The sequence below is a fragment of the Fukomys damarensis genome, unplaced genomic scaffold, assembly GCF_012274545.1.
Source record: "Fukomys damarensis isolate Sample0158 unplaced genomic scaffold, DMR_v1.0_HiC HiC_scaffold_36, whole genome shotgun sequence".
Taxonomy (NCBI): Eukaryota; Metazoa; Chordata; class Mammalia; order Rodentia; family Bathyergidae; genus Fukomys; species Fukomys damarensis.
This window is the reverse complement of record NW_022900948.1, coordinates 28,829,974-28,844,395: the sequence shown is the minus strand read 5'-3', so window position 1 is coordinate 28,844,395 and position 14,422 is coordinate 28,829,974. Positions and strand designations below refer to the sequence as shown.

The following is a 14,422-nucleotide window of genomic DNA, read 5'->3' as shown; positions in this document are numbered from 1 at the left end:
TCTCTCTCTCTCTCTCTCTCTCTCGTCTATTGGTACTTTTTAAGTACACAGTAGTTACATTCATCATTGGGATCTTGTACCTTTACATGACAGGTCTTGGTTCTCATTTTTATCCTTTTCCCCTGCCCTCCCTTCACCATTCCCCCCTCCCCTATTTACAAAGACTTTGTTTCCATTTTTTCCTTTTCTCATATTTTTTCTTTTCCCTTATTTCCTTTCCTCTACCCTTCCCACTTCCCACTTCCCCTACACGCTCTTTTCTTTCCCTGGAAGAGATTTTTTTTTTTTTTTTTTGTACTGGGGTTGAATTCGGGTCCTTGTGCGTTCAAGGCAGGCAGGAGAACCACTGAACTAAATCCCCGGCTGGCTGATTTCTTAATAGCAGCCATTCTTTCTGGAGTGAGATGGAATCTCAGCATTGTTTTCATTCGCATTTCACCAATAACCAGGGATGTTGAATATTTTTTTCATATGCTTTTTGCTATTTTTACTTCTTCATCTGAGAAGTGTCTATTCATTTATAGCTAAGAGATGCACCTTAAGATCATACACAAGTGAAATAAATTAGACACACGTGTGTGAATAATGCATGATTTCTCTGGTGTGAGAAACTGAAAGTGTAAATGAGGACCAAAATGTATATGAGATACTGGGAAATAGGCAAAAAATGTTCAAAGGGGAAGCAGAACTGGGTGGTGGGGTGGGGGAGAGAAAGGAAGAGAAAAAACTGAGAAAAGAAGGAAAAATGCAAACAACACTTTTGTAAATAAGAAGGGGTAGAAGGACTCAAAGGAGGAAAGGGGAATGGGAAAAAATAAGGACAAGATAAATCATGTTCAGGTATAAATTCCTTATGATGAATGTGATCATTATGTATACCTAAAATGTACCAATAAATGTAATTAATTTTCAAAAAGTGGAAGAAAAAAAATACATGCAAGAATGGATGTGACTCAGGGGCATGTGCTCCAACCCCAGCAATTGCAGAAAGAAAAGCTGATTATAGGACTGGGATAGAAAGTGCATAAGATGTTCCTGGGACATCTTGCAGTGTCGTAAGTAAGAAAGCACTGGAGAAACAACAAGCGGGCGTGGTGGTGCACATCTGTAATCTTAGCATTCAGGCTAAGGTGAGAGGGCTGCTTGAGTCTCAGAGTTCAAGACCAGACTGGACAACACAGCAAGAAAATCAAACCAAACAAAACCAAACCAAAGCAAAAGCAAACAAAACAAACACCACCACATTGGTGGAAGTATGTCAAAGGAATACAAAAATGAACCTAAAAACTTCTCAACCACCAAAATTAGAACAATTTGGGCACCAAAATAAAGTGGCATTAGATTATAACCAAAGTATAAAATATACATGAGTAGTCCATACTGATATAATTAGATGATTGAATATGCAAATAAGTGGGAGAGAAATGACAAACCACTTGTGCAGAAGAATTACAAATAATTTCTATGAAAAACTGGATTTCAACCTGCCAAAGATTAAAACTAGACCCCTATCTTTCACCATGCACTAAACTGAAATCCAAGTGGATTAAAGATCTAAATATTAAAACAGAAACACTAAACTTGCTGGAAGATAAGTTAGGTAGGTAGAACTCTCGAAGGCATTGGCATAGGAAAAGACTTTATGAACAAATCCTCAGGAGCATGGGAACTAGCACAAGGAACCAACAACTGGTATCTCATCCTATTAAAAAGCTTCTGCACTGCAAGAGAAACCACCAACAGAGCTAAGAGACAACCTACAATGTGGGAAAAAAATTGTAGCAGCTGTTCCTCAAAGGACTGCTATCTAGAATATATAAAGAACTTAAAAAATCAGACCCACCAATATAAAGACCTGATTCAAAAATGGGCATCTGAAATGAACAGACATTTCTCAAAGAAGTAAAAGCAGCAAATTAAACATATGAAAAAATGTTCAACATCACTGGTCATTCAAGAGATGCAGATGAAAGAAACACTGAGATTCCACCACCCCAGAAAGAATGGCTGCTATCAAGAAATCAACCAAAAACAAATGTTGGCAGGGTTGTGGGGAGAAAGGAACCCTTCTCTATTGTTAGTGGGAGTGCAGACTGGTACAACCACTGTGTAAATTAATATGGAGTTATCTAAAAAAACTAGGATTAGAAGTCCCATTTGACCCAGCTTTCCTCTGTTGGGTATCTTTCCAAAAAAATTTTTAAAAATCATACCACAGTGATATATGTGCACTCATGTTTATAGCAGCATAGTTTGTAATAGCTAAAACTTGGAAATAGGACACACATTATGTAAACACCGAACAGTTTCTCTGGTGTGAAAAACCAAAAGTGTAAATAAAGATCAAAATGTATAATTGATAATGTGCAATAGGAAGAAGAGGGCTAAAGGAGGAGCAGAAGTGGGAGTGGTAGGAGAGAGGAAAGAAGGCAAAAGGAAAAATATGAGAAAAGGAAAAAATTGAAACAAAGTCTTTGTAAACAGGGAGGGTGGAGGGGGTGAAGGGAGGGCAGGGGAATGGGGAAAAAATAAGAACCAAGATACATCATGTAAAGGTACAAGATCCCAGTGATGAATGTAACTGTGTTGTGTACGTGAAATGTGCCAACAATCTTAATTAAAAAAAAAAAAACCAAATAATTTCTATGAGTAGTGCCCCTTCACAGATGCAGAGCATAACTTCCATTTCTTACTTGCAAGCTAGCTGTGTGTGATGATATTTTTCTGAAGAATATAGCATGGAAAGGGAAACCACTGAAATAAGTTTACAGTGAAAAAACCTAACAGACACTACTACCTCAATTAGGTGTTAAAGATCCCTAGCAGCTATAATGCGGCATGTCAGTACTATTTAGTTTTATTTTGTTTTTTGCTTTTTTTGGTACTGGGGATCAAACTCAGGACCTTGCACTTGTGAGGCATGCGGTGACACTACTGAGCTAAATCCCTAGCCCAATAAAATGTAGTTCTGATATATTGTAATGAAAAAAAAAGAAGACATTCCAGTTGAAGAATATTCTACAAAATATCTGAACAGTATTGTTTAAAAAAAAACTGTCAAAGTCTGAGAAATTATCACAACCAAGAAGATCCTAAGAGGACATGATGACAATGCATTTGCCTATCTGGGGGTTAGAGAAACACAGGCAAATAAGAAATAAATCTTAATAAAGTATTGTTATGGCTTATATCTAGAGGCTTCCCCCAACCCTCATCTGCTCGTAAGTGGGGCTTTTGGGAGGTGACTGGCTCATGGCTGTGTGATCCTGGATTAATCCAATGACTGGGCGCATAGCTGGGTGTGACGCTGGGATGTGAACCCTGGTAAGAAGAGGTGAGCATGGCCTATTCCCTTGATTCCTACATGCTGCTTCCTGCCTGCCATGTTGTGGACTATTTCTCCTCTGCCGTGCCCCTCTGCTATGCTGCTCTGCCTTGGAGCCAGCCAACTACAGACTGAAACCTCTAAAAACTGAGCTTTCCTCCTTTAATTTGTGGGTACTGGGGATTCTGTCCCGACAATGAGAGGGTAACTAAGACAGATTTGGGCATCAAAGAAGTAGAATTGTTGCTGCGACATTACCTGGACATGTGGGTCAAAAGCCTTTGGAACTGGCCTGCGGGAAGGATTTGGAAAGATTTGGAGATACTGGCTAAAGAAGCAGCCTTGAAATGCTGTAGGTAAGCTTGCTCAAAGATTCTCATTAGTGCTCGGAGGAGAGAATACCGGTAGAAATTCAGCCAGTAAAGACCAGGTTCAGGACTCTTCAGTTGAGAACAAGTACTGCATTGGCAAGTGGACTGGAGTCCATGTGTGTTATGTTTTGGCAGAAAATGTGTCCTAATTTTGCTCATGTCCAGAGACATTGCGGGAGAGCAAGATTAAAGGCAGCAGAATAGTTAATCTGGTGAAAGAAATTTCAAGGCAGCCTAATGTTGGGGCAGTGGCATAGATACTGTTGTAGGCTTTTAGTCAGATGTACCTTAACAATCAAGAGCAAACAGCCCAGCAGAATGATTTAAAAGGTTTTGAGTTTGGTCAAAAAGTAAGCTCAGATAAAGTCATGGCCTGGAACCTCCCCATATCCCCCCGCACCCCGGCCAAAATCATGACCTGTCAAGTTGGGAACACAGGAGAACTAGGCTGCTGGAAAGATTAATATTAAAAAGTCAACCAATTTGAGTTCACTCTTTTCAGCCTCAAGATTGCCAAGGTGAAAGACTTTCCTTTGAGAAAAGAGCCCTAGATCACAGTCCAGAATGGTAGAGCCCTACGGAATTTCTTCCTCAGGATTAGGCTGAAAGTGCTCAACCATCCAGGCCTTGGACCCCTACAGTGAGGAGAGGAGAAAGCCAGATTACTGCTCCAGCAGGCAGCAGACCTTGTGGCACTGGTTTTAGGTGTATATAGAATGCAAGAACTATAGGATCAGGAAGGCTCCCACTCAGATTTCAGAAGAAGGCCTAGGAAGCCAGGCAGAGTGTCCCTGAGAGGGCAGTGTATGGAAGCTGTGAGTGTGAAGCTGAAATTCCAACAGGGACCCCAGGAGGCTGGAGAAGCCAGCAACATGGATCGTCTGAGGAAATCCACATGGAGTGAGCAGAGTGCCTAAGAGAGGCTATAAGGGCTACAGCCCCTGGCAGTGCCATAGGGACAGGGCACCCAAGCCTTTTGGAGTTCACATCTTGCCACAGATTGCCATGGGTGCTGGACAAGGAGCTACATGATTTAATGTGTGCCCTGCTGCGTTTTGGACTTGCTTTGGTCCCATTTCTTTTTATCACCCAATTTCTACCTTTTGAAACAAGAGTGTTTATCTTGTGCCATTGTATGTTGGAAGTGTTTTAACTTTCTTTTCATTTTTACAGCTAAGAATGTGCCTTAAACCTCAGAGGAGAATTTGGACTTGGACTTTTCAGCAATGCTGAAACTCTTAGTATTTTGTCAACCCTTAGAGAGGGACTAAATGCATTTAGCATAAAGCCATGTGCATGAGTCTTTTGTGGGTCAAGAGCAGAACGTTATGTCTTACAACTAGATGTACCCCCATAGATGCATGCACTCATAGGTGGGGCTTTTGGAAGGTGACTGTGCTAGAAAACTAGGAGGAAAAGAAAGAGAGGTGTGACCTCAAAAGGACAGGTTTATTTCAGGAGCAAGCTGAGAGATACCACTCTGGCACTAGGGAAGAGACCAGCAACTCTGGTACAGGAAATGGGGTCTTTTATAGGGTAATGGGGAGGAGGGAGTTCAGTGAAAGGGGGTTGTGGCTACCTGCCAAGAATGGGCTTGAGAGAGCACAAGTGGTAATGGTTGCCCAAGGACAAGGCTTAGGATGGTACAGAGAGTAGTGGCTACCATCAATAGCAGGGCTAGTAATGTTATGAGTTCCCAGGTGCAGCTGTGCTGGAAGGGGCTGGTTTAAAAGGGTCTTTGATCAGGATGGTGGCAGTAGGATTCCTTCAGACTGGATCATGGATGTGTGATCCTCCACCATGGGTGTGTGAAAGTGGATTAGTGCACTGATTGGTCTAGCAGAGTTCTGGGTGTGGATGATGGACTTATTGAAGAGGGAAGACCCACCTTGGATATGGGTGGCTCCAACCAATAAGCTTGTAGCCTGGATGGAATAAAAAGGGAAAGAAGCCATGCCATGAACTGTTTCTCCTCTGTCATGCCCCTCTGCCATGCTGCCCTGCCTTGGAACCAGTCAACGATGGACTGAAACTTCTACAAACTATAACTTTGAGCTACATCTCCAGGGATGTATTGATTCTTGTTCCCCCCCACCAGTGGTACTGGGGATCAAACTAAAGACCTTGTGCTTGCAGGGCAGGCGCAGTCCCACTGAGCTAAATCCCTGGCCTATTACTAATTCTTTAATTGTACCAAATGTGCTTTCCTAATGTAAGGTAGCAATAATAATAAAAAGTGGGTATAGGACATGCAAGAACTCTACTATATTTACTTTTTTTTTTGGTAAATCTATACTTGCTCTAAAAAGTTTATTTAAAACTTTAAACATCTTTAAAAGTTGCATAAGTTTTAAAACAAACATTAAGATGTTATGTATCACCTCCCCACGATTAATGTAATCATTGTGCATTACAAGCAGGTACTAATAAAAATTAAAAATAACACAAGCAAGCTCATACATGCAATCCCAGCACTCTGGGAGGCTGAAGCAAAAGATTGCAAGCTCAAGCACAGCCAGGAAAATTAGCAATTTATTAAGATCTTGTCTAAAAAAATTTTTTGTGGGAAAAAATTGGAGATGTAGCTCAGTGAGAACGCCCTGGGATTGATCCCAACTGGTGCTGCAACAACAACAACAACAAAACCATTAAAAATCCACTTAAGGAGGTGCTGGGAATGTAGCTCAAATGTAGAGCCTATGTTTAGTCCTGAGTTTGATTCCTGGCACTGTCAAAACAAACACTTGAGGAAAACTCTGTTTCTCAGTACTCTCACAAAACACAGAACACTTCTGTGACCAGATGTGTGGAGATTCTCCTCCCCGCCACCGAACAACTCTCCAGCAGACACTGACTGGGTACCAGGTGTTTTCTAATTCGATTACATTCTGACCCTGTCTACCTGGGTTAGAACTTTGCTTCTGGCCACTGACTGTACATCAGAAGATCCCACAACTTCCTCCTTTTGTTGAATAATTTTCTAGAATCATTTGCAAAACTCAGCACACTAACTTCACCTGGCTCATTATATAATTGTATAGGACACAACTTTGAACGAGATGGAAGAGACGCATAGGGCAAGGAATGAAGGGTGGTAGAGGAGGGCTTCTCTGCCTTCTTTGTGCACTACCACCCCCACCCAGTACCACCATGCGTTAAGCAATCTGGAAGTTCATTGACTCAGGTCGTTCAAGAGTTTTGTTTTTTGGTTCCTGGGCATTTAATCTGGGGTCTTGCACAGGCTAACTAAGCAGTCCACCACTGAGCTATGGCTCTTGCCCCAAGAGTTTTTAAAGTTTAATTGCTACCCTCTACCTCCCCTTTCTATTTCAGATTACTTTCTTTCTTAGTACACACTTGCAGTACATAATGTTTACACTCCTTGTGTGGAGTGCACTTGGTACTTCCAACTCCCCTCTCGTGGTGGTTGTTGGTAGGTGGGCCAAAAGTTCAAACCCTCTAATCCTCTTCTGGCTTCGTCTTTCTGATGATTGGTCACAGAAGACTTCTAGGTTAAGAGTGCATCCTCAGGGTAGAGAATGGGGGTGTCAATTTTAAGAACAAGAAGTCAGTGTTAGGATGATTGATGATTCTTAAAATACTGTAGTGTTTATCACTCAAATTGTTCTCTGGCTCACAACCATGAATTCATATCTAAATCCTAAAGGAGGCTTTGCACTGAATGAAAACAGAAAGTTTTGTTTTTGTGGTTCTGGGGATTGCTATCAGGGTCTTTACATCCCCAGCCCTTAGTTTATTTGTTCAGTTTCAATAAATAAAAGGCTAAGTTGCCTGGCCTGAGTTTAAACTCGTCATCCTCCTGTTTCAGTGTCCCAGAGTGCTAGAATTATAGGAGTCCATCACTATGTCCAGTTTAGGGAAAAATGTGTATTTAATTTTATTAGTACTTGCTTGCAGTACATAAAGTTTACATTCATCTTAGGGTGTAGATGCTTGAACATAATACAATTTGATTCTTTTAAAATCCCCTTCCCACCCACTTCTCTCCTTCCTTCTCTAAATCCCCTTCCCCTTTACATTGCGGAGAGGGCCAGGCACAGTGGCCTTTAGCAGTAATCCCAGCTATTTGGGAGGTCAAGGAAGTAAGATCATGAGTTTGAGGGTGGTGTGGACAACACAGAGATCTTGTCTCAAAAACCAACTCTGGGAGACAATGGGACTTGGGTGATACATTATGACAAAAAGAGAAGGAAAAGATACTCTTTTCAGAAAAAGTTCTCCAGTAAGTCCAATGCAACTTTGGCATGCGTTGGGAACCTGAAGTATAGGTCTGTGACAGGACTTTTTGTATGGACACAGGAGTCCTGGGCACCAGGCTTTGCCCATGTGAGGAGCTTTATGTGGAGATGATTACATGAGGGCCAGGTATGAGACACGGAATGATTTTATTTAAAGTAACTGGGAAGGGCTTTGAAGAAAGACTCATAATTCAACAGATTCGGCAGCCTGTCAGACTCAGTGTGTGTCAGCTATCATAACCCTGCCTGACTATCCTGGTGATATGGGAAATATGAATTATATTCCCACACATTTTTCTTAAGCCTTTGAAGATTGTTGTTGCTCAACTATTGAACAGGTAACAAATAGTGAGGAAACGCTCAGGCAAGATTTTTTTTATCAGTTTTATTTTTAAATAACTAAAGATTCACATGGTTTAAAAAACAGCACAAAGATGTCCTGTGTACCCTTCAGTCATTTCCCTCCAACAGTATCCCTTTATTAACTACAGTACACTATCAAAGCTAGGATGCTGACATGGGGGCTGTGACCAGACAAGTCCGAGAACTTCCTCCAAAGAGGAGATAAGGACCTCAACTCATCTGCCAAGTATGCCTTTTGAACTTTTTAAAAAATGTTGAGACAGGCTCTCTCCAAGTCAGTGAGGAGTCCCACTGGGCTCCAGTTTGCTGTGTCCTCCTGACTCAGCCTCTTGGAGTGCTGGGATTACACGTGTGCACTACTGAACCTGGTTCAAATAGGTGTTGATTCTTGTCACAGAAAAATAATTTCAGGATGTATCAATGAGAGTCACAGACAGGTTTTACTAGGCAGAATGAAAGAAGCACACATTCAGAGAAAACAGAGTGTGGGCCCTCACGAGAGAGTTGCACTATGTTCTGACATTGAGTATATATGTGTTCTTGGAGGTATCCTTTTTTTTTTTTCCTCATTGAGTTTATTGGTACATTTTAGGTATACAGTACCATTACATTCATCATTGGGATCTTGTACCTCTACATGACAGGTCTTGGTTCTTATTTTTTCCCTTTGTCCCTGCCCTCCCTTCACCCCTCCTCCCTCCCCCTTACAAACACTTCACTTCCATTTTTTTCATTGCATGTAATATATCTTAATTTTTAAATTCCCACTCCCTTTCCCTTTCTTTAGCCCTTCTTTCCCTCCCCATTTACAAAAGCTGTTTTCATTTTCCCTTCTGTTCTTTTAAAAAATAATCCCTCTTAATCTTCCTTCACTTTCCCATCTCCCCTCCCTTGTTTCCCTTTTCATTTGAACAAGTTCTCCTTGTCAGTATCTATCATCCATTTTGCTCCTTATTTATACATTGGGTTTCTCACACAAGAGAAAAAAATGTTAGATATATACTTGTATTTCTGACGTATTTCACTTAAGATTATCGTCTTGAGATGCATCCATTTACCTAAAAGTCTCAAGTTTATTCTTCTTTAAAGCAGAATAGTATGTCATTGTATATAAATACTACATTTCCTATCCATTCATCTGTTGATAGTCATATGAGCTATAGCCAAGATTTAGCTATTATAAATTGTGCTGCTACAATAAACATAGACATGCCTGTATCACTGTGACATGATGCTTTTAGATCTTTTGGAAAAATATCTAAAAAAGGGAATAGCTGAGTCAAGTGGAGGTATCCTTTAAGATGTGTGATCTAGTTTGTTTGGAGGCAGGGTCTCACTATGTAGTTCAGGCTGGCCTTGAACTCACAGCAATCCTTCTGCCTCCTGAGTGCTGGGATTATAGGCATGCATCATCAGGCCTGGCCTAAGGTGTTTTGCCTGAAAACATTCTTTGAACATTTTGAATCTATGTCTTCATTTTAAGATCCAGTTGCTGCTGTTTTCCTTATCAATTAGGCTAATTTATGGGTTTATAGTATCTTTAGGGCATTTGGGTTTGATGGGTCTGGAACAGAAAAACAAAACAAAACAAAAAACAAGCTTAGGGAGCATAAACAAGACTTCAGAGTAGATATGAAATACAGATACAGATAACCTTGGGTAACAATCTTGGGTAACTGAGTTCTGAAGTTGCAGTTTTCTTTTTTTTTTCTTTTTTTGGTCCTGGGGATTGAATTCAGGACCTTGCGCTTGCGAGGTCGGCAGTGGAACCACTGAACTAAATCCCTAGCTCTGAAGTAGCAGTTTACTTTGAAGTACAATTTTAAAATTATGATTTTCCTCATCTCCTTTCCACCTATTTCCTCACAGCCACCCATGAATTTTATATTTTGCCGTTTTACCTGCACTTCTGTGTAAAGTTCTATGCAATTTTATCATGTGCAGATTTGCATAACCACCCGCATAATTAAGATTTAGAACTATTTTATCACAAATACCTCCCTTGCTATCCTAGTCCTTTATAGATGTAACCATCCACATCCCCTACACTCCTTCCCACCCTGTTCCTAATCTCTTGCAACCACTAATCTGTTCCCCCTCTCTATAATTTTGTCAATTTTAGAATATTATGGAATCATACAGTATGTAACCTTCTGAGATTGGCTTTTTTTCTCTTCTCAGTATAACTTCACAGGTTTCTATTTTAGGGAATCCATGTCAGTGATAATGATTTTATATTTGTTGTGGGATAAAATGATATTAAAATGTCAACATTCCCAGATTCACCTACTGGCTGGAATTATTTCTGACATATCTTAGCATTTTTTTGGGGGGGGGTATGGGGATTGAAATCTGGACCTTGTGTGTGCTTGCAAGGCTTGCTTTATGTTAAGTCAAGGGCCGGGAATTTAGCTGTGGTGCCAGCATCTGCCTCGCAAGCACAAGTTCCTGAGTTGATCTCGGTACCAGAAAAAAAAAAAGGGTAAGGTCGATTAATTATTAACTCATCACTACACACTGGGATAGTTTAAGGCACATGTGCAAAGGTTACATTTTGTTCAAACACAACAGTAAACATGGTACATCTTTTATCAGATAAAGGTATTTCAGGAAAATTTCTTAGGCAAATTAGAAAAAAAAACACAAGAAACATAAAATATTAAAAAGTTTATTTATAAAGTCTTTTCCTATGCAATGTCTGACTAACTAATCTTCCAGAAAGTTTAGTGTTTCTTTTTTAATATTTAGATCTTTAATCTGCTTGGATTTTAGTTTAGTGCATAGTGAAAGATAGGGGTCTAGTTTTAATCCTTGGCAGGTGGAAATCCAGTTTTTCCAACACAATTTATTAAAGAGGCTATCTTTCCTCCAGAGGATGTTTGGCTCCTTTGTCAAAGATGAGGTAGTTGAGTACATCTGGAGTTGTTTCTGTATGTGAAACAGGAAGAAAGGGGCTAAAGGCATAGGGGAAGTGGGAAGGGTAGGGGAAAGGAAATAAGGGAAAAGAAAAATATATGAGAAAAGGAAAAAATGGAAACAAAGTCTTTGTAAATAGGGGAGGAGGGAAGGGGTGAAGGGAGGGCAGGGGTATGGGGAAAAATGAGAACCAAGATCTGTCATGTAAAGGTACAAGATCCCAATGATAATATAACTGTACTGTATACTTAAAAAGTACCAATAAACTCCATGAAAAAAAAAGATGTTGGAGAAATTATTCAGAATGCCTTAATATTATTTCTATAAGTAAAGAGTATTTTGAAACAAACAAAAAAGTTTATAAATAATAACTTAGAACTTTTCAAAGTATAGCACAATTAGCAAATAGAGAAAATGTTAGCCTTTAACTTCAAGTAGCCAATGTTATCAAACATAAAGTTCACATGCCAAGATCACATGGGTAATATCTGACTATTCCAGAAAGTTCTGCGGAGGTTACAGGAAGCCAAAACTCTTCAGTGTTATTAGGCAGGTTATGGGAATAGCTAGGAAATTCTAAATATGAGCCTTGAAGAACTACTGTTTGAATCAGGGTGATTCACAAAGTCACTCAATCCAGAAGTTCTTTGAATTTAGGACCAAGGGAAAAGTTTCACCTTATTTTTTGTTGTGAACTTTTACTTACGCCTGTATTGTAAAGCTGGCTTTCAATATTTTATAAATGTGATTTTGTTAATTTTATTTTAAGTGCACTGTCTTTATACTGCAGACTTTTGAGAATGATTTACCAGTATGGAAAATGAATTTCAAACATACTTCACTTTTTCTTTAATAATGAAACTTGCTATTTTAAGGCATGGAGTTGAGACACAACCTTGTCTTTTCTTTCTTTTCCCCCTTGTGGTGGCAGGGATTGACCCAAGGCCTCTGCACTCAGCTATATCTTTAGCCTCTTTCTTTAAACTTTATTTTGAGACAAAGGTTCAGGATGAGATTGAATTTGTGACCTTATCTCAGTCTCCCAGAGTGCTGGGACTACACACATGCTTTAAATAGACTGTAAATTGGTAGGGCTATTTTTTTTTGTTTGTTTGTACTGGGGACTGAACTCAAGACCTTGTGCTTGCAAGGCAGAAGGCAGAACCATTGAGATAAATTCTGACATGGTAGGCATTATTTAAAATCATTTTGGGAATACAGTACTTATGAAACTTGAGGTGCTTTTTTCTTTTTCTTTTGTGGAGACAGGGTCTCCCTATGTAGTTCAGACTGGCCTTAAACTTGCTCTGTAGCTCAGGCTGGCTTTGAACTCACAGTGATCCTTCTGCCTCTGCCTCCCAATTGCTGGGATTACAGGCACAAACCACACCCAGCTTTGAGCTGCTTATTATACTCTTTGTTTCCTGAAATGTAATCATATGTATGTAGACTGTGTTCAGATATTCATGATGCTTTCTGTAACATTAGTTACACTGAATAGGAATAATGTAAATTTCTACAATTTTAGAAAAGGTTAAATGGTGGCATATTAAATTATAAAATATTATGCTGTATTAAAGGGATTGAAAGAGCCATAATGAAAGAACAAAGAGGAAAGGTCTGAAAACCATGTACACAAAATTGTTATAGTGGTTATCATGGCAGGGGGTGGTTTGAGAAGATAAAAAAATTTCTTTTTTGGGGGGAACCACTTAAAAATGTTTTATTTTTAGGGTCTTGATAATTTGTTAAATTGCCCAGGCTATGCTCAAACATGCGATGTGCTCTTTCTGCCTCTGCCTCCCAGGGTGTAAAACTTAATATTGCTTGCATCTTCCAACACGGGCATTTATATGCTAATCGCACAGCTAAGAACAAGAAAATTTCATCAACAGAGTATATCTCAAATACAGCAATGGAAAGACTGCATCAGCTACTTATCTTGCTATTTAAAAATTCTGTCTGGCAACGTAGGGAGGTAATGTTGATAAATGCAAATGAAATGTGAACTTAACCTAGGAAACAAGATGTTTTGGAAAGGGAGTGAGGTTATATACACAGTGCTTTAAAAAGACCTCACTTCATTAGATACCTTAGCTACTGTATTTGAAAATTGTCTTTAGTTAAACGAGACAAAAACTGAGGAATCCATTCAACCACAAAGACTGGACCTGATTTTCTTATGTATCTCTACTGTGCCTGCTACACAGCAGATACTCTCAATAAATAACGACTGGAGGAGCGTACAGTTCAAACCTTTGTAGTAGCACCCACTGATTTAAAAGTAGGAAATCAGCAAGGGTAGATGGTTGTGGTTGTTGTAACTTGCTTTTCCAATTAAGGGGTCACTCCCTTTCTTCTCAGGCAGGTTAAAAATTTCACTGAGGATGGGCTCATGTTTTGGTGATCTGTGAATTGAAAAATCATAAAACTTCAGAACCAGACAGATGAGAAAACGGGAAAAAAACCCCGCGTGCTGTCACTATACACTAAATATGGATATATATTTTATATAGGAAATCATAGCTACTTTGTATATATTGCAAATATATATATATTTTTGCTTACACCAAAGGGTTGTGGTGCAAACGTTTCCTGGCTGTGAAACTGGATAAATCACTCTACTCGTGTATTTTTGTCTGAAAAGCAAGAATAACCCTTTCCTAGAAGTCTCGTCTCTCTGTACCAGCCACCCCCGCCCCCGCCCCCGCCCCAGGAAGGATGAGTACATTTATAAACTGCTGGCATATAATGGCCATACCATATTTGTGCAATGAAAATTTCATGTAAATTCAATACCAGACCGTCGGGTATAAAAGCACTGAGACTAAAACTGAATAAAAGCAACAACGTTCTCCAGTCCGGGCGGTCTCTCCCACCTATCCGGCTGGTGCGGGGCCCAGCGGTGGACGGGAGGGTCCTGCTCAGGCGAGGGGACTTGGGTCGTTCGGGTGCCAGGCCCCGGTTTCCGGAGATCGCAGCCAGCGCCAGCCGCGGGCCGTAGCGCCCGATCTCCAGCCGCGCTGACCACAGCCTCGCCCACCGGGGGCAGAAACTGGGATGGGGTCTCGGCTGGACACTCCTACCTACTCTGGGGAGTCAACTCCCAAGGCTTTGCCCCTCCAGCAGGGCAGGGGGAAGAGTTCTAGCCAGGCCGCCTGGGTCCCCGAAGCCGGAAGGCCCGCGGG

At 40.4% G+C, this 14,422-nt stretch overlaps 1 long non-coding RNA gene across 1 annotated transcript; it reads right to left on the bottom strand.

The window, feature by feature from the left end:
- Positions 1 to 11,210: 11,210 nt before the first annotated feature.
- On the bottom strand, positions 11,211 to 14,416 carry LOC104872953. Its single transcript, XR_783323.1, has 3 exons — positions 14,321 to 14,416; positions 13,491 to 13,642; positions 11,211 to 11,246 (listed from the first exon to the last, which is right to left on the bottom strand). It is a non-coding gene; the product is annotated as an uncharacterized LOC104872953 (long non-coding RNA).
- Between the last annotated feature and the right edge of the window lie 6 nt (positions 14,417 to 14,422).